The sequence below is a fragment of the Diospyros lotus genome, chromosome 6, assembly GCF_014633365.1.
Source record: "Diospyros lotus cultivar Yz01 chromosome 6, ASM1463336v1, whole genome shotgun sequence".
In the NCBI taxonomy this organism is placed as follows: domain Eukaryota; kingdom Viridiplantae; phylum Streptophyta; class Magnoliopsida; order Ericales; family Ebenaceae; genus Diospyros; species Diospyros lotus.
Genome location: NC_068343.1, coordinates 35,814,802 through 35,841,581, shown reverse-complemented (window position 1 = coordinate 35,841,581; position 26,780 = coordinate 35,814,802). Strand labels below are relative to the sequence as shown.

At 35.0% G+C, this 26,780-nt stretch overlaps 1 non-coding gene across 1 annotated transcript; it reads left to right on the top strand.

Moving 5' to 3' along the window:
* The first annotated feature begins 14,795 nt into the window (after positions 1-14,795).
* On the top strand, positions 14,796-14,902 carry LOC127805357 (small nucleolar RNA R71). The gene has a single exon (XR_008024094.1). It is a non-coding gene; the product is annotated as a small nucleolar RNA R71 (small nucleolar RNA).
* Positions 14,903-26,780: the final 11,878 nt, after the last annotated feature.

Genomic DNA, 26,780 nt, shown 5'->3' with positions numbered 1-26,780 from the left:
TAAGATCAAATGTCAGAATAAGGAAGCAAGCAGAAATTAGAAACAAGAAGCAGAGCGAGAGAACGGAAAAAATCAACCTAAGGGAGTGTCGGCTGCTGGGCAAGGGTATCGACACAGACCCCCGAGAAACAGGGTTTGTTCGTTAATCAACCTGGCGGTACTGACGTGCTCCAAACCCATCAAAAGCTCGGCGTCCCTTCTCTCTAAAGGGGTCATTTCACGAGGGAAATGCTTACGGGAAGGCCGACGCCAGGCGGTAGGCACACCCATAGTAGCGGAGCCGGATCCCATAAAAAAATACCAATTTTTCCAACCTTTTAAAGAGGACGGGGTGTCTACGAGAAACTTACAGCCAGGGTATGCCATGAAAGAATAGCGAAACTTGGACTTATCAACACATACGAGGCGAAATAATTTTAAAAAGAGTTTAGCTTTGGGGACAATACCTCTCCCCCGACAACATATAACGAAAGATACTAAGTTCCTCCACCCGTTGGGCACTAGTTGAGAGGGAGATAACCCTACGAGTCGAAAGATCTCAGTAAGGGTGCTTTCGAAAGGGAACTGACACCCTGCTTCAAGAGAGGTTTCATAGATGGTTAAACCCCCCAGAGGGGATTGATGGGCTCTAAGGTTGGAGGGTGTAGAATACCAATAGCCCTTAAGGGGGAGATGATATTTTCGGGCGAGTTCGGAGACCTCATCCTTGGACAAGGAAGAATAGGCAGGGGTTAGGTCATCAGGGAGACCGTTATGGTGGAACTCTAACTCTGTGTCGGTATCATTATCAAAAGATAGGGCATGAGGACGAGGCTGAGAGGTCCCAGCATCTCCTATTTGCCTACCAGACTGGGAAGAGGAGCTGGAAGAATCCAAGCTATTCCCATCTGAGTTGCTAGAGGAGGCCATGGAGATTGACTTACCAAAGCAACGTGACATGGGAAGAGAGACAAGAAAAAGCCACAAAAAATAAGAGAAGGGAGGCAAAGGAATACCGGCTGATAAGAAGAATTCCAAGGATGGAAGAAAAACGCACGAGAGAACCCTTAAGAGGGAGCCGGTCCGTCCCTTGATGAACTTGAAGGCACCACTTAGAATCTCTCGAACCCTGTGAGAATCCTGCAAAAAAAAAAAAAAAAAAAGAGATAAGGGGAAAAGAGGTCTCAAGGTCGAGACCAAGGGCCTCAAAAAAAAAAAAAAAAAAAAGGGGCAGGGAGTCTCTCGCGCGGCCAAGGCGCAAGGACTCGGCCGCCGCGGCCTCGGCCCGCGCGCGCGGGCAAGCCCTCACGAGGCCGAGGCGCGAGGGCTTGGCCAGCGGGGCCTCGGCCCACGCGCATGGGCAACCGAGGCGCGAGGGCTCAGCCAACGCGGCCTCGGCCCGCGCGCACGGGCAAGCCGCGCGGCCGGGGAGCGTGCGGCCTGCTCCAAACGTGGCCGAGACCTCTGGTCTCGGCCACGCAAATGAGAAAACTTAAAAAAAAAAAAAAATTGAAATGAAAAAGCAGATAAATAAAATAAAAAAAGAGAAGAGGAAGATGAAAGATCTCTTACCTTTTCACTACACCCCCAAATATGTTTCCACTCCAATAGTGTTTGTGAGGAGGGGAGCATCCCCACCCCCCTTTTTATAGAATTCTTGGAGGGCCATGGGGAGTGGTGATGGGATTTTTAGTTGGGAAGTGAGCCAACAATAGCCAATAATAGAGCTCTTTAATCTTATTCATTTATCTTTTTTGTAAAACCTCTTTTTTCAGGAAAGCTGAGAGAACTACTCCTTCAGTTGCCCGAGCTCCTCTCCCTCGCAGCTCAAGGAGTGGGGGGGGCAAGTGATGAGGGAATATTTTACTAAGGGCAAAAATACTATACTACCCTTGGAGATCCCCAATATGGTGCCGCCACGTGCCTGCCTCAAGAAAGTGCCACGTGTAACCTATATCTTCATCATTCATCTCATATTTGATTTTAAACGAGGTTGACTCAGTCAACCGAGATTCTCTCCAACGTTCGGTTCAGAAGTTATCTTATCTCTTCAGAGTGTGCTTTACCTCATCTATAAATAGAGGTCGACTTCTACAGGTACGGATCATCTGACTCCTAGTTCAATTTCCATTTTGGGCATATTTCTTCTACTGACTTGAGCGTCGAAGTTCTCCCGGGGGATTACAGCCCCGCCCCTGCAGGTACTTGGTTCGAGGCAGACCTCGGTGATCGGTCTAGTATCATCAAAACCATATCACTCTTTAACTATATCCCAAAAATTCCATTCATTTATCTCCAAGGAGAATCATCATAAATATCAAATGCAAAAGCTAGAATTGAACCTAACATCATAACGTTAATCATAAATCAGTGCTTACATCACGGGAACATAAATTTCTCAACATGATTTAATACATAACATAAGTTTTCAACTAACATTAACCCTAAATAGGGTTCTACATCATCATTCCTCAAAACATTCAGAATTCGAAGTAGCAGAACTTAAATACACGAGCTACATAACATACATTCAATTGATCATATAACTCATCATGCACTATGTTAAATGCCATTTCATGCCTCATTCATCCTCGTTTCTGCTACAATCTCCATCTGGAATGTTTGAATATTCCAGGGGCAAAGCCCACGTTAGATGATGAATCATCTAAGTAAGGGAAACAAAACATTTAATGCTCGTGTATGTATGCAATGCACATAACATCATATCTCTCATATTTGGGTCGACTGCACCTTAAGATTATCCGCCATTTTTCCAGTCTCCCTGCCAGACTGGGGTGTATGGGTGCACCCTTGGCAAAATAACGGTGTCAGTACCTAATCCCAAACCCATGGATCGTATGACCGTGAATCTCATCATGCTCATATGCATATTTCATAAATCAAAACATGTAAATGCAATCTACATGACATACTCATAACAAGGCATGACAACATGATAAGATCATAACATTTAGTTTAGTTGGGAAGTACCACTTACCTTGTAAAAAGATAATTTTGCCCTTAACGTAATTTTGTCTCAAAATTTGCGTCAGACTTCTAATTGTACTCAATTATGAATCTTGACGTATCCTGGCACCATAATTACTTAAGAAAATCATATTTCTAATTTTTCTCTAATTTTTCTAATTTCTCCAATTTCCTCCTATTATTTTCTCAAGATTATGAAATAAATAGTTTCTCATAAAATTTTCTCAATTTACCTTCACAATACTTCCTAAAACAATATTCCTAAGCCCCAGAAATTTTCTCATAATTTTTAAAATCCATACTCTATTTATTTCTCATTTTCTCTTTGATTTTCAAGCATCTATTACCTAAAAAATCCATAATAAATACTAATCATGCATTTCTATTCCAATTTCACTATCAAAAATTCTAAAATATCATTCTAATATTTCTGGAATTTTTAAAGAAATTTTTGAAAATAACTTACCTTCCCACGGAGTGATTCGGTATTCTTCTACATTGCGATGAAGTCTCGATTTGCGTATCCAACAACGCCTTTTATCACAAATTTTTACACGAACTTCTAAACCCAACCTATAGTATTTTTCTAGAAATTTTTGGTATTTTTTTCTATATTCTTTCTTTCTCTTTCTCAAATCTTTCTCTTACTCTCAGATACTTCTTTCTTACAACCTTTCTCTTTCTAATTCAAGTCCTCCAATATTATAAATTTTCTCTATTCATAGATATTGAATTAAGTTTAGTATAATTGTAGTGATCCACTATCGTTTATTATTTTATCATTTTTTAAATTTATTTTCCACTAAATCTCACTCATAATCTTTAATTATTTGTCCATACTCTACTTTATCTTCCACATTTCTCCATTAATTCACCCATTATCTTTGATTATTTGGCCACACTCTACTTTGTCTCCCACATTTCTCTATTAATTCATCTATTATCTTTGATTATTTGTTCACACCATAATTTGTCTCCCATATTTCTCCATTAATTCACCCATTATCTTTGATTATTTGTCAACACCATATTTTGTCTCCCACATTTCTCCATTAATTCACCCATTATCTTTGATTATTTCTCCACACTCTACTTTGTCTCCACATTTCTCCATTATTTCACCCATTATCTTTAATTATTTTTTTACTTTAATTATTTTCAACTAAATCTTAGTTTGAATAGACTATTCTTTCATTTAGTCCATAAATTTAAACCCATTTTCTTAGCCTACTAATTCTAAGCCCATTTACTTAGCCTTTTTCTTTTCTCAACTTAGCCCACTAACTATAAGCCCATTTACTTAGACTTTTCCTTTTTCAATTTAGCCCACTAATTCTAAGCACATTTACTTAATCTTTCTTTTTTTTTTTTCAACTTAGACCACTAATTCTAAGCTCATTTACTTAACATTTATTTTTTTCAACTTAGCCTATTAACTCTAAGCTCATTTACTTAACATTTAATTTTTCAAGTTAGCCCACTAACTCTAAGCCCATTAGTTTTCTCAATTATAATTTCTAATTGATGTCAAAAAATATTTTAAATACAAAATTAATTATTATTATTCTCAAAATACTAGGATATTACAGAGCTTGTAGCTTGTATTCTGCTTCGCTAATCTACACCTCAATATGAAAACATTACATCCATATTAGTTTTAAGATAAGTGCTTCATACATAAAAGGCATTTAAAAACTACAACAATTTTCCAATAGAGACCCTAATTACTGTCACTCTATAATACGCTCGACTTTTGTCTCTTGAAATATGCTTATATCTTGTTGAATAACTGATCACATATATATATATATATATTGTCAATAGCCTTGCTTACCTGTTTACTTATATTAATTTTAACTTAATTAGGTCACTATTCCTTATCTCTCTATTCACACTAGAATTATATTTTATCTAATAGACTTGATCTCCATCCTACCTATATAAGTTATTTATACAAAAATAAAACAACTCACTATTAATTAAACTAAGAAAAGATATGTATCAAATAGAAATTGCTGAAATGTTTCAAAGAAATCGCTAAAATTGTTGGATAACAAATTTTGTTATAATTATAACAAAATGTATAAAATATCATGTTCTTTTTTTCTTTTTCCTTCTTGATCCTCATACTAAATGATGGAACCGATTGTAGCTCTTATTGTCTACATTTCTCTATTGGAACAACAATCCAAATATAGGGATGCTTTGGAAATTATTTCTGGAAAATTAGGGTCTCTTACAATCTTGTAGGAAGCATACCTGAAAGTCGGTCTGTGAAGCTGGAGGAAGCGGAATGGAGGCTGGTCTAGAGGCAGTGGAGGCGATCGGAGGCTGAGGCTGAGGAAACGATGATAACTGGAGGCAAAGGTAGCAGCGAAGATCGAAGGAGGAGGCGGAGGAGACGATGACAACCAGACGCAGATGCAGACGCAACGACGAAGACCGGAGGTGGACGCTTAGGCTGAGGTCGAGGCGGATGGGTTGACGGTGAGAGATAGAGATAGAGTGAAGGGGTGACTTAGGGTTTTTAAAGGGGAAAGGGGGGGATTTGGGAAAGCTTACCGGAATTTGGGTGGGGGGAATTTTTTTTTTTTATTTAAAATATTTATTTTTTCATAAAAATAAAATTATTTATGAAAATAATATTATTAATTATTTGATTGAAATTTACTAAAATAACTTATGATTATGATAATTAATAAAATAATAATCTAAAACGTGGTATTAAAATAATTTAGAATATTACATCAAATTACTATTTATTTAAAAATATATTTATATTATAAATCTAATAATTATAATAAATTAGTTTGATATATTGAATTATTTATTATTAGTTTCTCACCTCAAATAATAATTTTTTTCTATAAATAAGAATTACATTAAACAAATATTACAAAGCATTTACAGATTATCAGAGTAGACCTTGAGTCTCACAAATAAATAATGATACAAAACTTGTAAACAACGAAAGTAAAACTAAATACTAGAAAGAGAATAAAATTCAAAAACTAGCGATATACGACTGTGATACGAAGAGGTCAACCGATGATCAACAAAAAAAACAAAGAGCCTGATGCACAAAGACAAGCATTGAGAGAGTTTAGAAATGATTTTGATAATACATGTGTAAAAAATAAGGAGACATTTCATGAATTTATTTTAAAAATAAGTTTTTCTAATAAAAATTGCATGTTGGAGTTAAGTTTTAACACATCATTATTGTATGCTAATTTTACATTATTATTGTCAAGATATAATAATAGATTTTGTTATATGAGAAAATATCTCGATCGTGATGCAAGAGAGTGTCTCTTAACGTCTCCGAGATGCTTGCAAAGAGAAAAACAAATTTAGGACACGAATAGGATCACCTACAAACCTTTTATTGCATAAGTCAGTTTTGTGTCTGAAGTTAAATTATAATTTCAGTAAGATTGTGAGCATATATTAATTTAGTGAAAAGTTTCCCTATTTATAGAGAGAAAGAAACTGACAAGATAACCCTTACACTCCTTTTTATATATGTTATGGGTATTTCTCGGACTACTCTTTATGGGTTGGACTCGACCTAGCTGGCCAGCCCAATCGCCTCAAGCCCAGTAGGCCTTAGCCGAGCTCGTCAGAGTAAGCTCATATATTGCAAAAACTCGAACTCAGATTGCGGAATCAAGCGAGCTCTCAACAGTGCTTCCAGCGAGCTCTCAACGATACTTCCAACGAACTCCCAACGATGCTTTCAGCTAACTGGAGGTAGGGACCCACCTACTTTATCTGAGACAAACCAGATCCCCGGTAATACGGAGCCCACTCTCGATTTCATGGAATTGATAAGGACATTTTGTCCCCATGATGTCATTTTACCACTTTTTGATTTTATGTAGTTATAAACACTCCTCACTATAAATAGGGGTAAAAAACACCATTGTAAAAGAGGACAATCATAATGGCATACTGTTACTCTGCCGGAATCATCAGAGGATAGTTGTGGAGTAGGCATCGTTCTAGTTGAACCACGTAAAAACTTCCTGTGTATGTTTTATTTCGTTCTTCCTCCCTGTATTTCAGGTTTATATGGCCTACGAATCATGATCGACTAATTCTGAATGTCGACAATATATAATACAATCTCTCGATATTTTTCAAATGTAGTGTTTGTTTATATTTTGTACAAATTTAATAAATATTACCAATAATTAATTATTATATAACATTTGTACTGTATGTTTATTATCAATAATTGTACAAATTCAAATGTACTATTTGTTTACATTTTGTAATTTAAGTAAGAAATCACATATATAACATTTATGGATAAATCATATTTTTAATATAAATATTAGATTATTTTCTAAAATTTTATGATGGTGCTTCAAAATCGTTGATAAATTTTATTTTTTAATCATTAAAAAAAATTAATATTAATTAATTTTTTTAATTATTATATTATTTCTTCAATTTCTTAAATTAATAGTTTTAGCAGCTATTTCTGATCGCCACAAAATTATAATTTAAATTAAATTTAAAAATTATTCATAACTTAGTAGTGGTTATAAGAAATCATTGCCAAATTTAATTTTTAATTTTAAATTAATAATTTTAGCGGTAGTTTAAGACCACCGTAAAATGATAATTTAAATTAATTTTTAAATTATTCAAATTTAGCAGCGATTTTAGAAAATCGCGGCTAAATTTAATTTTTAATTTTTAAATTAATGATTTTAGTGATTGTTCTTGACCGCTGCTAAATTTAATTTTTAATTTTTAAATTAACCATTTTAGCAGCGGTTTCTGACCACCGCAAAATGATAATTTAAATTAATTTTAAAAAATTTAAATTATTTTATAAATTTTACGACAATTTTTAGAAAACTGTAGCAAATTTTTATTTTTAAGTTATTTAATTTTAAAATTTTACCACAATTTTTGTTAATCGCCGCAAAATGAGAAGAAAATTGCTACAAAATACTGTGTTTTGCGACGGTTTACATAACCGCCGCAAAAAAAAACTGCTACTAAATACCTATTTTTTTGTAGTGTTAGGAGCATGTATGAATCATATAATATTTGTCTATAAATGTGCTTTTAATATATAATTATGTATGTAGTTAACATTTAATATTAAGATTTAACTGATTATGTTGAATATAAAAATTTTAGAAGTTTTAAATATAAAATTTTAAAAGTTCAGGGGAAATGGACCCTTGCCCATTCTAGTAGTCACCCTTTGTGTATGGACCAAAAGACATTATATTTACAAGTACCTTAGAGTTTTGGACCCAAGAAACAAATTGAGGTGTTGGAACAGTTTTGATCATGAGATCAAAGAGTTTAGTTATATGAGAAATATGGATGAACTAAATCGAGGTGTTGGGTCGCACCCGCAGGCCGCGCGTGGGTACAGGGTTGCACCTACCGGCCATGCGCGGGTCGTAGGTCTCACCCGCCGGCCGCTCGCGAGTCACGGGTCACGCCCGCACCCAACTACGATAAGTGCCCACGGGCCTGCTTGGCCGTGCCTGTGCGCGCGCGGCTGTGCCTGGCAGTGCCCAGCTCACGTGGGCCCCACTTAGCTGCATTTTTCGACCCCCCAGTGCATCTGTATGCACTCCAAACCCAGCTTTGCCCTTTTTGCATCACACACGACCTTTTTCCCTTTCACCAAAAACGTTTTACAATCCAAAAAATACAAACGGAACAATTATTTCATTATTTCACAAATAACAACATAATTGAATCCACACGTAAGGAATTGAAATATTTTGACGATGGCTCTGATACCACTGACAGTAAAGCAAGATTGCTATGGGGCAAGCAATGTAATTAAAAAATTTTGAACCTTGTCCCAATCCAAACAATTGGATTAATGTCAAAATTAAATCATTCACATACAAATAAAATAAATCTAACCTTTAGATTTTTGAGTCGTTCACGGATTCGAGCCGTCCAACCGTCCGGCCTTTAACTTGTGATACGCGACACGCGTCCGTTGGCAAGGAGAGTGAAATAGAAGTGCTAGCTTCTTCTCCTTTTTGCGGCTTGTGTATGGATGAAAAGAAATGCCCACATTTCAAATCGATGCCAAAAAAAAATAAGGAAGAGTGAATGGCATTCGTTTTTCAACTCTTGAAAAACCACACAGCCATTAATTTTTGAGTAACCCATAAAGGGACACTTATAGAGAAACATCCTAAGGTTTCTTAAACCCTAATGGATATGGGCTGGCCCATTTAATTTAGTCCAATTAGGAACTTAATTAAATGAGTTTATTCTAGTCTAACTAGAAATATAATTACACGGCCCAAATCTAATTATAAGTTTAAATAAAATATTTTGGCCCAAATCTAATTCAAGCCCAAAAATAATATTTAATTTAATATTTGACCCAAATCTAATTTAGTCCAAATATAGTATTTAATATTTGGCCCAAATCCAATTTAGTTCAAATATAATATTTAATTTAATATTTGGACTAAATTGGATTTAGTCCAAATATTAACTTAAACCCAAATATATTTTATTTCATATTTGCAACTTTAACAAATAGAAAATTATTAAATTAGAAACTCCTTCCTAATTTAATCAATTGCTATTTTAGGAAACTCTTTCTACTATGACGATCCCTCATCATATTGATGTCATTACGTCTCTTTGTTCTTTTTCCGTGAGAACTTACGATGGCACAACTTATTGCCGAAGTGTCCCACTTAACCATACATCTACTCTCCTGGTTTAAGCCAGGGACCGTGCCTATTGCGTATGACTCATTAGGCTTCTGAATATGTTGACAATGTGTCGGTATGAACACATAAGACAAAATTGGCCTCTAGCAAGGCATTATGCCTACCCAATTATTCAGAAGGATTCATAAACAGCAAATAACATTTCACGAGCATGGTTACCGTGTAATACGATCCTCTCTTCAATGTATCTTATGTGATCTCAAGTCTGGCAATGTGTTTCTTGATTATGATCACATGAGTTTTTCTTCGGTCATCTGGATATCTTCACTTAATAGAAAGTGAATCAATAACTCCTTATTGATCTTTTTCACTATGGCCATGGATTTAAAGTGAATATCAACTGAAGGCTCCATAGATACATCATCCTTTATCAAGTGATAGACGAGTCCCATCTTGGTTATGTACCCATCTCCATAAGCCTCATGATATGCCCAATGATCGCCCACGTGCAACCTTTATCTAAACCCATTGAAACGATGTCAAAGCATACCGGTCTTCTTATGAGATGACCGTGACAACCTCAGGTCCAAGGATTAGTTACACCCATCTCGTATGAGAATACCATCAACATATAACCAAAATGGATTCTCATGGTGAGTTATGTTCAGTGACACATTCTCCAACATTGGTTACCTATGTACTTGTCTAGGCATCCCCATGCCTATGGGTGTGAGACCCCTATTACTATCACATAGCAAAAACATAGCACATACAAGTCTTACTGCAATTGTCAATGTCCATTCTTGACATTGCTATGACTTGGGACGTTTAATGATGTCTAGAAATTATGATGCATCACCTTACATCTTTATAGATTAATCACGGTATACATCATATGGACTTCTATCTAGTTTCATTCGGTTATTACAATAATAACAAAAAACTAATAGAATGACTTCTTGTGAATTTGAACAACTCCTTATTTAAATAATAAACATGATTACAATTGTCAGTGTACAACATGCTCAATCCGATTAGGTCTAGAGCACCTATAATAACATTTCTCATATAAAAAAGTAAATTTATTTTGAATTAAAAGTGGGTACAAAGAGTAAATTTATTTTGAATTAAAGATGGATTGTCTTTAGACATGTTTCTTGTTTTGATCATTTATGTCTCAAAGGTTTATGTTTGAATTTTTATTTATTGATAAATGCATTTCTTACTTACGCAAAAAGTATATTTATTTTGAATTAAAGGAGAATTACTTTTAGACATGTTTTCTCTTTTTCATATAAAAAGTAAATTTATTTTGAATTAAAGTGAATTAGTTTTAGACATATTTTCTCTTACTTATGCAAAAAGTAAATTTATTTTGAATTAAAGGAGAATTACTTTTAGACATGTTTTTTTTGTTTTAATCATTTATGTCTCAAAAGCTTATATTTGAAATTTCAAATCTTGAATTAAAGAAGAATTATTTTTAGACATGTTTTCTCTTACTCATGTAAAATGTAAATTTATTTTAAATTAAAGGAGAATTGTTTTTAGACATGTTTTTTTGTTTTAATCATTTATGTCTCAAAATCTTATATTTAAATTTTCAAATCTTGATTTCTCATGCAAAAAGTAAATTTATTTTGAATTAAAGGTGAGACATGCTTTCTAATTGTTTGAGAAAGCGTAAACAATTTTTGAATTTTGAATTTCATATTAACCTTTTCTTTAATGGTGAGAGTGTTTGGAAGATGTATATATATAGGGTAAGTATGGAGGCTCAAGGTAAAACAAACTTGATAGAGCATTCAAACAAGAGTGAGAATATTCGAAGTGCTCTAAGTGTGCTGGCTGGTGGAATTCTCAACCGTTGGTGACTTGTTTGTAATTGTCTCTGGTTGTAAGTTTGTTATTTTTACTCACTTGTTGTGTGAGGGAATTGTATTTGCTAGTAGTGTGCTAGTGGTTCTTGCTTATACAAGGCATTGTATGTTGGTACTAACTCCAAGTAAAAGCTAGTGTTGATTTTCCCTAGTGTAACCTCAAGTTAAGTCTTGATAGACTCAAGCTAAGTCTTGAGAGAGAGAAGTAGACTCTTTAGAGCCGAACCTCTATAAATTTCTCTTATTCTATGTGGTTGTGTGATTTTACTGTTTTTAATTCCACTACAATCACCACATATTAAGATCACAAATTTAAAAGTTTTCAAAAGAGATAAAATTATTAATTTTTAAAAAACCCAATTCACCCCCTCTCGGGTATTTTTCTAGGCAACAATATATAATCCAAAATACATGCTACGATCCACCTATAAGTTACCGTCAATCCTCGACAATTCATTCCCCTTTTGCACTGCTGCCTTCACTTGGAACGTTGAATATTCTAGGGACAAAAGTCCAAAAATTAGATGTTGAATCATTTAAGTGAGAATTCAAAAACATTTTCATGAATGTATGCAAGACGTGAAACAACTGAATATCACAACGAAACTTGGCCCAAGAGAATTCCACAACACTTAACCCTAATCGAGGAAAATGCAATCTCTCTAAAGGCAACACAACCACATCGACACATTGGCACAACACAGTCTTAGCTTAAGAGGGGCAACATCAATGCATGAACCCGAAAATCACCCCGTCATCATTACTTTCCCACTCAGAAGCTTTCGGAGCACGTCAACACAAATCCTGGCCAAATGATGATCAACACCATCCTAGGAATCCACGTCCACATCAGAAACAATATTACTACTCAAAGGCCTCTTGGGGTGGTATCCACTCGTAACCCCACCACTTAAGCCGGTCCGGGTTAGTGTCCACTCTCAGCCCCGCCATTTTATGATTCACAAGGGTGGTGTCCACTCTCAACCCAGGTCGTAAATGGGTATTTTCCCTTGGCACGCTTTCTTAGTGCTATCACTTCAAGTGCCACATCATAAGTTGACATCCCATCCCATATGTACAACTCGTCACCCTAGGTTGACATCCCATAGAAACACGCCAATGTCACAAAACATAATTTGATGCATAAACAACATTTTATGTACACAATTTATAGCACAAAATTCAATGCATATGTATAAAACATTTCGGGACAAACCCCTATGAAACCAACAATCACAAGTTAAAACCATTCACATGCAGTAAAACATTTGCATGGATGAAATCAAGTTTAAGATAGAATCAAATCGATTTTTAAAGTAAGAACACTTACAAAACCAAGTATTTTAGGGTAGAAAAACTCACAATAAATAAATTTTGGGGTTAGAATTGCTCATATTTGACAAATTTCAGGGTACCTCAAAAAGTGCACACTGCCTCAATTTGCGTGCCCAACCTCGATTTTCATGCCAATCTCAAAAACCGCACCAATACTCAATCCTAGGCCTCAAAGTACCCTAATCATCATTTAAACATCAAAAATTTTTTTTTTTCTCACAATTTCTTTATTTTCTCTATTTTCTCCCATTTTTATCTATAAAAATTCCAAATAAATATCTACCAAACTATTTTCTCCAATATTTCTTCACAGCAAATCATAATAACCTATGAACTTCAAGAGAAAATTATTGAACTTACCCGGATCCTGCATTTTTACGCAAAATAAGGCTGCTCGATGCTAAAACCGAGACAACGAAAAGCCCAACTTCAAAACTTTTTGCACCAGGACCTAAATCTTGATTTTACAAGATTTAACAAAATTTTTCCAAGGTTTTTCAAGCCTTCACGAGCTCGCACGTGCCACGAGTGGGAGAGCGAGTGAGACTAGCATGTGAGCTTCATGCGTCGATTATCTTCTTCGGCGTTGGTACACCGGCGATGCAGAACTCCGATGCCATCTTGCTCTTCTCCTTCAATCGAGCAGTATGCCACCATTTTCAGCCTGAAAGGATGCCTAGAAGAGGTCCAACTGGAGGCTCAAAGCCTCGGCCAGGCGAAGTTCCTAGGTTTCCGGCGACCTTCGATATCCCACTCAAATCATCACCAAAACGCTTGAAATCCTCCAAAAACCTTCCTTAGCTCACGGGAAACAAAAGCCCTATGCTTTGAATCCCCAATTCGTTTGTTAACCCTCTCGATTTGAAGATTTAAACTTCTAAACTTTCAGCCACTCCGTGCTCTATTTATAGGCAAATCCGAACCTCGAAATGCCTTTGGCCACTCAATCCAAGTCCTTAGGCGTTTAACCCTACCCTAGATCGAACTGATAGCACCTTCACCCGATAAAAAAAAGAGATTTGCAGGCACTGGATTATCCAACCAACTTTCGGTCGGATTTCTTTGAATTTCGGCCATACCTATGGTTGTTGTTGGCCCAAACTTGATCCCCAAGCACCCCTAACCAACCCTTGTGCCACCCTTATGGAAGAAATGGCCGGTCGGCGACCGCCAATGGCCTGATCGATTTTTCATTGCTATCATTTTTGAGTTTTTACACTTTTGCCCCACTGATTTTGGTATTCTCACTTTGGCCATTTTCCACGAAGCCCCTAGACTTTTTATAACTTCCCTTGAGTCCTTCAATTCTTAATCCTTTCATTTCTCCCTTGAAACTTTCAAAAAAATGACATTTTGACCCTCCTCTAGTAATTTTGGAAAACTGCACTTAGGCTTGAATCTTCGTTTTGGTCGCTATTCCATTTGTTTCTTCCAAAAATCACTTAAGGGTTGCTCTACTCGATGAATCAAAGCTTCCTAAGGCTTTTATTTCCATTTCGGGAGTCTCCTACGATTATTCGGTTTTACAGCCTATCTCATAGGTGTATTTTTGCTGTATCGAAAGCTATTTCTAATCCAATTTCTTTCGATGCCATAAATCATACCTCGAAATACTTGAAAATATCGTATCATTTTCTTTAGGTATCTTGGCTCCAGGGTACTCCCTGCAGTCGATTCGGTCAATTTCTCAGGCTATTCTAATACCTATTTCCCTCAAATCTAATTTTCTAATAAAATATTTATTCCTCAATTAACCCAAAGTTTTCGAGTATTACACCATTGATATTTTTTACAAGTTATTTCTTCAAGCAACTCATATGCATCTTTTATAGGCTTACCCATTAATGCACCCCATGCGGCAACATCTATAGTGATCATAACTAAATGAGATAGACCATTATAGAATGTCTATACAATCAACTAGTCAGGTAGACCATGGTGTGGACACCTTCTTTGTAATTCCTTAAACCTTTCCCATGCTTCATACAAAGATTCACCGTCAATTTGAACAAAACTAGTAATATCATTCTTGAGTTTGGCAGCCTTACCTGGTGGAAAACACTGTCTTGACCCTAGGAGAAATAAAGGGGCATTATTGTAATATGGTATAATAGTTTGTTAGGGATATTTGACAATTTGTTAAGAGCACATGGGTGTTGTTAGAAATTAGTTAAGCAACTATCTATGCCTATAAAAAGGCCAATTGTAAAAGGAGGGAATTATGTTTTGAATTGAGAATTGAAGATTGATTTCCTTCCTCTAAATTCTCTTTCTCTCGATCTTTCCCTTCCTCACTTTCTGTTCTTTCTTATTCTTCTTCTTCTTCTAAATTCTCCATTCATTCTTCCAATTTCCAATCCAACCCTAGGTTAAACCCTAGGTTCATGACAAATGGTATCAGAGCAGTTAATCCTTGACTGTGGTTGATTCGATTTAAAGTCTAGTGCAATCACTTTCAGTCATTATAGTCCAGGGTCTGGTGATTCAACGGACTCGGTGAGTCAAGAACTTCAGTGAGTTTGGGGTGGGTCTATTGGCTAAGGATTAATTCTCAGCTACTGATTCTCGGAATTAGATTATGATGCATGGAGGTGATTGACAATGGATAGGCAGTCGCGATTCCTAATGTGAAGGCAGATTAAAGTGGCATATTAGAAGTGTGATGGGCAACTAATAGCCGCAATGCAGTGTAGCCAATTCCATAGGTGATCGTCCGTATTCAATTTTGTAGACGAATTCAGCTTCCTATGAGTCCGACGAAGGAGTGGCTCTTGGCTTAAGAATTCTGAAAATGTGTTCGAGTCTTGAAGATGAAGCAGACCATTGACGTTTTCAGTGAATCTTGCTCGAAGTGGAAGGGGACGCAACTTCAGTAGATTTAAAATCCAACTCGTAAGCTACTACAACCATCGAATTCTCAATTTCGCAGAATTTCATTGGTTGCATCACAGTTGCTCAAGGAAGGCAAGCATCCTAGACAATTCCAATGGGGAAACTTTGGCTATCTGGCAGAATTCTGACAATCTGGAAGGTTGTTCGACTTTTAGAGTAGTGATTTCTAGTGAAAAGAGGTTTAGGCAATAATCAGAGTGTGTAGAAGAGAAGACGAGGTAGAGGCGACTCTTGGAGCAAAACCTTAGCCTTCGATTTCTTTTTCTAGTGCAGTTACGATTATTCTGGTGAATTGGGCGTTTAAGACAAAGAAGCAACCAGGAGATCCACAGTTGAATCTTATAATTGATTCCGATGCACAAGGAGAAATTGAGTCTGGAGCAAAAGGAGGCGAGGTCGGCTGATATTCGAGGCTTGGAATTGGAAGAAGACTTGGCTAATTGATTCTGATGCATGGATCTTGACTGTTAAAAATTGAAGGCGATTACGAAAAACTAGGAGCAGTAGGAGATCAGGATCAATTCTTAGCAAGTGATTTTCACTTTTGATGGCGATCTAGGGGACTCTAGAAGGCTAATCAAGTCACTGTAATTGTATGACTTATTCTGCTGCTACAATAGACTTAACCTTAAAGCATAATAGTGGCTACAATTTTCCATTTATTGGATCACTTTTGGAGGTGACTAGATGAGGTAGCTACAGAAGGGAAGTGTGGGGATTTAGGATGGACAACACTTTGAGTTCTTGGCCTATGGCTTGTTCGACTAGTGAGATTTTTGCCATGATGGGCAAAGCATGCATGAGACCATGGGAGCCTAACTTACAGCAGAAGGATGCTGTTTTTTTAGTTGGAGGTAAACATTAGGGGAAGTTTGGCCAGAAGCCTTATGCATAGGAAAAGAAGTTGGATAATCAGTTCAGTTAAAGGCGCAAGGACACGAGTAGGATGATTTATGATACAAAAAAGGAATTTGACCGTATGATACAAGAGTAATTGCAAGAGTTTGCGATGATACTAATTAAGAAGTATCATTAAAGCTTCTAGCAAAATTCTTTGATGATTATCGCGGAAGTTCTAACCAAAAGGAGTCCCTTAAAATGGGGCAGCCTAAGGAGAGGCTTGGAGATCGGGGCTTGTCTAATGTGGTGAAGGAGTTTAACAAAATCAAGCATGTAGGGTTAATGATGGAGTACCAATTGAGATTTGAAGAGCTGATGGCCTTGATGCTCAATCATAACCCCTATCTGACAAAGTCCTATTTGGTTTCAAGCTTCTTAGTTGGCTTGAACGAAGAGTTGAGGCTAATGGTGATAGTGCTTCAACCCAAGACTCTCAAGCATGCTGTTGATAGTGCCAAACTCCAAGAATTAACATTGGAAGCACTGAAGAAGAAATAGAGAGATAGAGATACTGATGGAACAACATGGGATTAGGAAAATTCGATTGAAGGACCTGAACAATCTTATATTGGCTTTATAGAAGCTGACCCTAAGGCTGAAGAACTTGAATTGGCAGTAAGGAAGAAGCTAGAGGTTGAGAAAAGTCATTCTTTCGATGGGACTTTGGTTCCAAAACAAGTTGAACTGTCTTTAACTTGGGATAAAATTGGCAACGAGAAGGTGAAAACAGCACTAGCTAGAGGAACGCTAAGGGATATATCGGAAGAAGCCAAAGGGAACAAAACTTCCATTGCTGTGTTATTTTTTACTTCCACTAGAAAATTCAAGTGGTTGTTTATTGCAAGGTGGAATAAACCAATGGCTAATTGAGTTCTTAAAGTGGAGACCAATCTTGGTTGGACAACTATTATAGAAGGTGAGTGTATTGAACTTAAATTCTATCAGGTTGCTCCTATTGAAGTTCTAGGCCAAATTACAACTGGGATTGATCTTGGACACTTAAGAAAGAGAAAGAAGAAGGGGCCTATAAGGAGAAAGAAAGGTAAATCAGATAGAGTAAGGTAGGAATTAGATGAAGTAATGGCTACTTGTTGCAAGTTCTTGGGGACAAGAACTCTCTCAAGGAGAGGGGAATTGTCATGACCCTAGGAGTAATAAAGGGGTATTATTGTAATAGGGTATAATAGTTTGTTAGGGATATTTGTCAATTTGTTAAGAGCACATGAACGCTGTTAGAAATTAGTTAAGGAGCTAACTATGTTTATAAAAAGGCCAATTGTAAGAGGAGAGAATTATGTTTTGAATTGAGAATTGAAGTTTGATTTCCTTCCTCTGAATTCTCTTTCTCTCGATCTATCCCTCATTCACTTTCTGTTCTTCCCTATTCTTCTTCTAAATTCTCCCTTTATTCTTTCCATTTCCAATCCAACCCTAGGCCAAACCCTAGGTTCATGACAAATACTTAATCAAAAATGCTTGTGATAAGGCTGCCCATGTGGTAAATGAATTTGGAGCTTTAGAATTCAACCACACCTTGGTTTTATCTCTCAACAAAAAAGGAAACAGTCTCAGTCTGATTGCATCCTTACTAACGTCATTCATTTTGATGGTGTTGCATATTTCTAAAAAGTTTGCTAAGTGCACATTAGAATCTTTAGTTCGATTCCCACGAAACTGCCCCTGTTGAACTATTTGAATGAGTGTTTAATCTCAAAGTTGTTGGCATTGATTGCTGGTTTCAGTATGCTGGGTTGAGCTCCAACTAAGTTTGGGATGGCATAATCATGTAGCAATCTCTGATTCTGGTTTTGGTTGTGATTTTCTGCCATGACTGTTACTTGTCGTGCTAATCTCGTCTTTTTCTTTATTGCTCGACAAGTTCTGTCCATCTCTAGATTTTTTCATAATTTCTTGGCATGCACTGCTCAGCCTGCAATGTAAAACAAGACTATGCAAGATAAGCAAAATAGTGGTAAAAATAAAAAAATCATAGAAGACAAAGACACTCACAAAAAGTATGCGTACAGTCTAAATTAATAACGAAATTTTTTTAATTTGATATTGAAAATTACTTTTCTCAGCAATGACGCTAAAAACTTGATTGTCCTAAAATCTACTGTATGTATACGAGTCGAACAAGTAATATAGTAGTGAGGAAGAATATCATTCTCACGAGAAAAGATTTCAAATACCAAAATTTCAAACTTTCTATATTATTTAGACAATACGAAATTTCAAGTTTAATAAAGAATAAAAAAATTAAAAAAATTAATTTAATTATAAAATAAAATTGATTTAGAAGGTAACTTGAACAAAAAAAATTAGTAGATTTTAATAATTAAGACACATGTATGAACCTAGTTATGCAATGCAAATCATAGATTTTTAGGTAAATGAATTGGTAAATTGAGTATGTGATGACAAAGTCTTCTAACGCATTCGTTACCTTATTTATAAATTAAAACGAGTCTATTCTCATTTAATAATTTTTTATATTTCTATGAAAGTTTAATTAAATGAAAATACTTTACAATTTGTGAAATTCCTTGCTTATTGCTAAAAATTATACAAAGAAATCGAATTCTATCTTTAGTTGATTTTACTTTATGGTGTACGGTACTTACGATGCAATCCCAAACCTATCTCCTCTCGATCTCAAGATTAGGCATCAAATTATATAAACAATGGTCAATTATTCACAAATATTAAATCCAATATCATATAACCCAATTTATTCAATCACATAAAATTATAAAAAATGCACTATCATAATTTCGGCCAATACATAGCCTTAGTTTAACAAATTAGTTTATAAAAAAATTAATTAAAATCTAAAATTACAGTCGAAACATAAGTAAATTAATTAAATAAAAAAAAGAATAAAAAAATTCACTATGCACAAATCTGTTCCAAATCTAGGTGCTGGATCTGCTGTCGTTGCGTGCATCCTTGGCTGCTGTTGCATACGCCTTTCTTATGTGGGTGAATACTTCTTGCGCCGGTTGCTGCCAAGCTTCCAATCTCTCCCTTATTCCCTTGCTTCACTGTGCGCCGTTTTCTTCTTCAATCTTCACTTCCGCCGCTCGAATTCTGCCTCTTAATTCCCCTGCCAATCCCATATATTAATATTATATATATGCATATGCAAGGCCGCCCTAACTCCATGTTCACGCTACTTCCTTTTTAATTCCCTTTTTCTTATAATCTTTATTATATATATATATATATATATGGATTTCACGCACAGCCCACGCACACGATCAAGCCACTTCATTTAATAACATAATATATAATATATACATAATATAATATATAATATAAAATATAATATTTAATATACTATTAATTATACTAATTTTAATTATATTATAATACTATTTATTTTTAATGTTTATTTTTTATTTATATTATAATATTAATTTATAGTATTAATTTTGAAATTAACTTTATAATATTTTTTTTCTTTTTTCTTCTTTTTTTCTAACCCAAACACCAAGTAGTATTCCTATAAAATAATAAGAAGTACTAAAAATTAAATATATGTAAAGAAAACTTAACACACTAGACAATTCTAGATAAAACATATATAAAATACTAAAAAGACTACTCAATTATGACCAATAAATGTGTGAATAAATTCTCACATCAGATATACTATTCTTATTGCAATTTATTTGATAAATTGAGTATTGACTAAATCTGTTTCAACAACACCATATGAGATATGAGTTGAGAAACCTCCGAGTTTTAAGTATGTTAGGATTTGGGGTTGCCCTATTTACGTGAAGAGGTTGAGAATAGAGAAGTTGAATCCTTGATATGAGAAATGTCATTTTTGGGATATCCTAAAGATAGGATATTATACCTATTTTCCAACTGACCCAAGAATTATGGTCACTAGGCATGTCATCTTCTTAAAAGAAGAGTTTATCTAGAACGGTGGTATGGGGAAAAAAATAGATTTGGAAAAAGAGGGGTATTTTGTTCCATAAATATCTTATCAGATTATTGAGCATGGTGAATCAAATTAGGAAGATTATCCACAGGTTCCCCGTCGATCTGGTAGAGTGCCCCATCCTCCGGATCGATGGTATGGTTTATCGGTGGAAGAGATAAATGAATTATTCTTATATGGAGACAGTAACAAGTTAGTTGACTCTACCACTTATGAGGAGGCAATATTTGATATCGATGCCTCGAAGTGGCAGATAGCTATGGAATATGAGATGGTATCTATGTACTCCAACCAGATTTGGCTTTTGGTAGATCCACATGAGAGAATTGTTCCTGTCGGGTGTAAATAGATCTTCAAAAGAAAAATCGGTTCAGTTGGACAAATTTTGACCTATGAAGCACAGTTGGTGGCAAATGGTTATCGTCAGCATTAAGGTATTGATTATAACGAGACTTTCTCACCTGTCGCGATGCTAAAGTTTATCAGGATGATATTAGCTATAGCTGCTTACTGTGACTATGAGATTTAGCATATGGACGTCAAGACAATTTTTTTGAATGAATTTCTTGAAAAAGAGATCTATATGGAACAATTGAGTGGATTTGAGTCTGCCGATCCATATCAGGTGTGTTTACTAAAGAGATCAATTTATGGTCTGAAACAAACATCGAGAAGTTGGAACATCTGTTTTGATCATGAGATCAAAGGCTTTGGTTTCTTGAGAAATCTGGAGGAAACATGTGTATACAAGAAGGCTAGTGGGAGAAACATTGTGTTCCTAGTCTTATATGTGGATGATATTCTTATTATGGGTAACAGTGTGGATATGATGATGTTTACGAAAGTTTGGTTGTCTAGAGTATTCTCCATGAATGATCTAGGAGATGCTGTCTATATTTTGGGGATTAGACTTTATAGAGATAGAGTCAAGAAATTGATAGGTCTCTCATAGAGCTTGTACATAGAGAAGATGCTAAATAGGTTTAGCATGGTAAATTCCAAAAAATGGCAGTGTTAAACTCAAGGGTAAGTAAATACGATTTTGATGATAACAAAAATATTTTATAATATAAATGTATTCTTTATTCATGCAAAATATAAATTTATTTTGAATTAAAAGTGGGTACAAATAGTAAATTTATTTTGAATTAAAAGTGGATTGCCTTTAGACATGTTTTTTTGTTTTGATCATTTATGTCTTAAAAGTTTATGTTTAAATTTTCATATCTTGATAATGCATTTCTTACTCATGCATAAAGTAAATTTATTTTGAATTACAGGATAATTGTTTTGAGACATGTTTTCTCTTACTCATACAAAAAGTAAATTTATTTTGAATTAAAGGAGAATTGCTTTTAGACATGTTTTCTTGTTTTAATTATTTATGTCTCAAAAGCTTATATTTGAATTTTTAAATTTTGAATTAAAGGAGAATTATTTTTAGACATGTTTTCTCTTACTCATGCAAAAAAGTAAATTTATTTTGAATTAAAAGAAAATTATTTTTAGACATGTTTTCTTATTTTAATCATTTATGTTTCAAAAGCTTATATTTGAATTTTTAAATCTTGATTTCTCATGTAAAAAGTAAATTTATTTTGAATTAAATGTGAGACATGTTTTCTTATTATTTTAGAAAGACTAAACATTTTTTGAATTTTAAACTTCATATTAATCTTTTTTTTAATGGCTAGTGTGTTTGGAAGATGTATATATATAGGGTAAGTATGGAGGCTCAAGGCGTAGAACAAACTTGATAGGGCATTCAAACAAGAGTGAGAATGTTCGAAGTGCTGGAAGTGTGCTGGCTAGTGAAATTCTTAACCGTTAGTGACTTGTTTGCAATTGTCTCTGATTGTAAGTTTGTTATTTTTACTCACCGGTTGTGTGAGGGGATTATTTTACTTACTTATTGTGTGAGGGGATTATATTTGCTAGTAGTATGCTAGTGGTTCTTGCTTAGGTAAGGGATTATATGTTGGTTCTACCTCTAATTAAAAGGTAGTGTTGATTCTCCCTAGTGGAACTTCAAGTTAAGTCTTGAGAGCCTCAAGCTAAGTTTTGAGAGAGAGGATTAGGCTATTTAGAGTCGAACCTCTATAAATTTCTCTTGTTCCTTGTGGTTGTGTGATTTTATTGTTATTAATCTTACTGCAATAATCACATATTAAGATCACAAAGTTAAGAGTTTTCAAAAGAGTTAAAATTATTAATTAATTTTGAAAAACCCAATTCACCCCCCTCTTGGATATTTTTCTGAGCAACAATTGGTATCAGAGCAGATCCTAAAATATTTGTATTTCAAATCTCAAATCTTAGGAGAAGATCATAAAATGACCTTATATCTATCTCATGGTATAGTTGAGGGAACTTCTTCCTCCCGTCCCCCATTCTTTGATGGAACCAATTATGGCTATTGGAAAATGAGGATGGAATCCTACATCTTTTCAATTAGCTATATATTGTGGAAACTTGTTAGGGATGGTTTTACCTTATTTAAGGAAGAAGAAAAAGATTGAAATGAAGAAGATATAAATAATCTTGAAATGGACCATAGGGTGAAATATATCTTATTTTGTTCTATATTGCCTAGTGAGTATGAAAAAATCTTTTCATGCTCCACATCTCATGAAATATGGAAAAAATTAAAAGTTATATATGAAGAGACCGATCAAATTAAGAATACTAGGATAAATCTTTTGATGCCCCAATATGAAGGGTTTAAATTGTTAGCCAATGAGACCATTAGTGATATGAATGCTAGGTTTCAAAAATTGTTTAACTCTCTAAAAATACTTGGCAAGTTTATCCTCGAAAGTGATCAAGTAAAGAAAATACTTAGGTTACTTAGCATAGATTGACAACCTATGGTTACTGCTATCACTCAAGCCAAAGATCTTGGAATTTTAAAAATGGAAGAGCTCATTGGGAATCTCTTAACCCATGAGTTAGTTCTTAATCAAATGAAAGAACCCATAAAGAAGAAGAAGAATATAACTTTAAAAGCTAAATTTCTAACTAAAAGTAAAAGTGACTCTTTTAGTGAAAATGATGAAAATATAATTCCCCTAGAAAAGACTTTAAAGAGTTTAATGAAAAAGCAAGGTAAGGATAGCAAGAAATCGCTTCCTACTTGCTACAATTGTCAAGAAGTTGGGCATTATAAAAATGAGTGTCCAAAGAAAGAGGAAGAAAATAAATATAAGAAGAAGAAAGAGAAGCATTTAAAATATCCAGAAAGGCATGCTTTCAATGCATGGGATGGAAGTGAATCAAGTGAATCTTCCCAATCCAAAAAAGAAGAGGCAAGAGTATGTTTCATGGCCTTTGAGGATGAACAAGAAGAGAATGTAGGAGTTGATGAACTCCAAGAGTTATTTAAAGAGTTATTTGTTAAATTTAAGTCTCTTAAGGAGTTTAAGAATGCAAAGAAATTCTTTACTAAGGAAAAAAAAGATCTTGATGGGGAGAATAAGTCTTGGAAAAATGAAGTAGAGATCTTAAAGGAAAAGATTCTAGAACTCAAATAAGAAAATGAAATTTTAGAAGGAAAGCTTAAAAGGAAAAATGAAGCAAAAATAGATGATAAAATGGTTGAAAAATTCTCTATCTTGGAGAAAGAAGTATTGATTTAAAAAGCTCAAAACACCAAGCTCACATTAGAAAATGGTGCAATAGAGAAGTCTTTGCTAACCTTAATTGTGAAAAACAATTCTAATCCCTCAAAGCCAAAGCCAAAATATCAAAAGAAATCTTAGAAACCATGTAGATGGACTACCCAACCCCCTAAGAGAAATGAAATCAAAATTTGGGTGCCAAAAGGGGTAGTTCAACAAATGAGAGTTTTGGATCCTCCTAAAGGGTCCAACACTAGGGCAAAGAGCATTCAAGAGCTAAAAGTCAAAGGTCCCATCTATGGATGGGTACCCAAGGCTAAAACTTAGCCTTATGTGTGCCAATGTGGATGAGATCCACATGGGGAACATGTTATATTTTTTTAAGTGGAAACTCATGGCACAAGAGAGGTGAGGAGTTCTATAATTTAGACCTCATTCCCAAAAATAGGATGGAAAGCCAATGGGATAAATGGAAATAAGAGAGGTTTGGTTTTTAGGTAATCACCTCATTTCTAAATTCTAAAATTATTATGGCTTGAAATTTAAGTTTGTTAAATGCCTTAAAATGTGAAAATCATCCTGTGGCATATAAAAGAATTGGACTTAATAAAAAAATTTATGCTTATGTCTAGGTTTTATTCCATGGTGTTTAAATGTTTGAAATTCTTTGAGATTTTGTTTGAAAACCCTCATTTCCATAATGTTGATCCAACTTGCATGACGTATTGTGATAGATATATTTTTGGAGTCGTTCAATGCAAGTAAAATTAGTTTGTTTGGAAGAAAAATGAGGTTTTGGACAATTTAGTCCCTATTTTCTAGAAGAATTATTTTTTTTAAAGGGTTTAATTATGTTGTGTGCTTAAATGTTTCATTTATGAATGTATTAGGCCTTGTAGTATATATATATGTGAGTTACGTCATGTGTTACGTACATGTAAATAAATAAATAATTTATATATTTAAAAGCTTTAGTAAAGAATATTTATTTAATCTATTATTATGCTAAGTGTATAATAGTATACATTAATCTATTAAGCAATTATTATGTTAAGTGTATTTGGAATAAATATGTTGTGTGTTTAACACAAATGCTATAGCCTTTAACAAAAAAAAAAAAAAATCGAACCCTTATATCTCTCACTCTCTTTCTCCTCTCACCCGAACCTTCTCCGACTGCCTCTCTCTCTCTTGTCGCCCCCGTCTCCAGTTTCCCCTCGTTCGCTGCCCCTTCTCCTCCAGTAGTTGTCGTCTCCCTTATTCGTCAGCGCCTCGCCATCGTTGCGGCCTCTAGATCAGTCTCTCTGTCATTGCGGGATTCAGATCGCGGCTTTTGTTATCGCCGCCTAGATCTATGGTCACCACTGCTACTTGATCTGCCAAGCTTTAATGAGTCTCTCTCATTCAAACCCTCTCTTCACTTCTCTAGTATCTCCCTCATTCGTCGACAGCCACCCAAGTCTGCATTCACTAACAGCCACCCAAGTTTGCGTTCGCCGCCGCTTCTCTACCTCTAGTATCTCCCTTGTTCATCACCACCTCTCTGTTGTGCAGCCAATCAAATCCAAAACACCGATTTGATTCATAGTGATTTCCTTTTCATTTTTAGTTTTTTTCTATCTTTGTGATTGTTCTTGTTAGGGTTTCATAGTTATTCATTGTTCCAACTACATCTATCTAGATCCAGCCTCTAAGTTTGTCCATCTGTCTGTTTGTCTAGCCCGATCTACCTAGATCCAACTAGATCTACCAGTTCTAACATCCATCTAGATCTACCCAGAACCCAGATCTACCTAGTCTTAAAAAAAAAAAAAAAAAGATCATATTAGGACCTGGTTCTCTGTATGGTGCCTGCAAAGTATTAAAAAGAAAATGTACCCAATAATGCGTCTTTGGCCCTTTCTTTTGCCATGAAGAAGGTCTTACTGATTTTGCAGTTATCCATAAGGTTTTTGGTGTCAATAATGGTTCAAAGCTCTTGGCCCAGCTTCCGGTTAGTGACCGTTATGGAGCTGTCGCTACACTCTTATATGAAGCTTAAGATAAGCTTCAAAACTCTATTGTGTATCCTATATTTTTTCCCTTCAATAGCAGGTCGTTGATCTTCAATTTCATCTAACTTTATTAGAGGAGTTATTATTTACAAACTCTTATAAAAACCCTTACAATGTTCAAAATTGGTTCTACCCAGAAACTACTTTAAACACATATTCTAACAATGGATCTTTCTTTGTGGATGATCCAAACCCTATTTAGAATTTTGAAAACCCATTCATTTCAGAAGAAAATATGTCGTTTCCTTGTTTTCAAGAGGCTAGTTCTCAACATTACCCAGTCGAAAGCAATAACCAGTGGCCATTCCTAGGTGATGTGGATGAACTTGGATCCGTCGTATTCGGCAACCATCATCAGCACTGAGCATTAGTGAAATCCAAAACTATCAACATGGGTGAATTAGATTATTGTTTTGTAGATTTTGTAATGATATTGTACTACTTGAATATTTTATGATTACTCTCTTTGATGTTGTGTAATCTTGAATCTATGATTG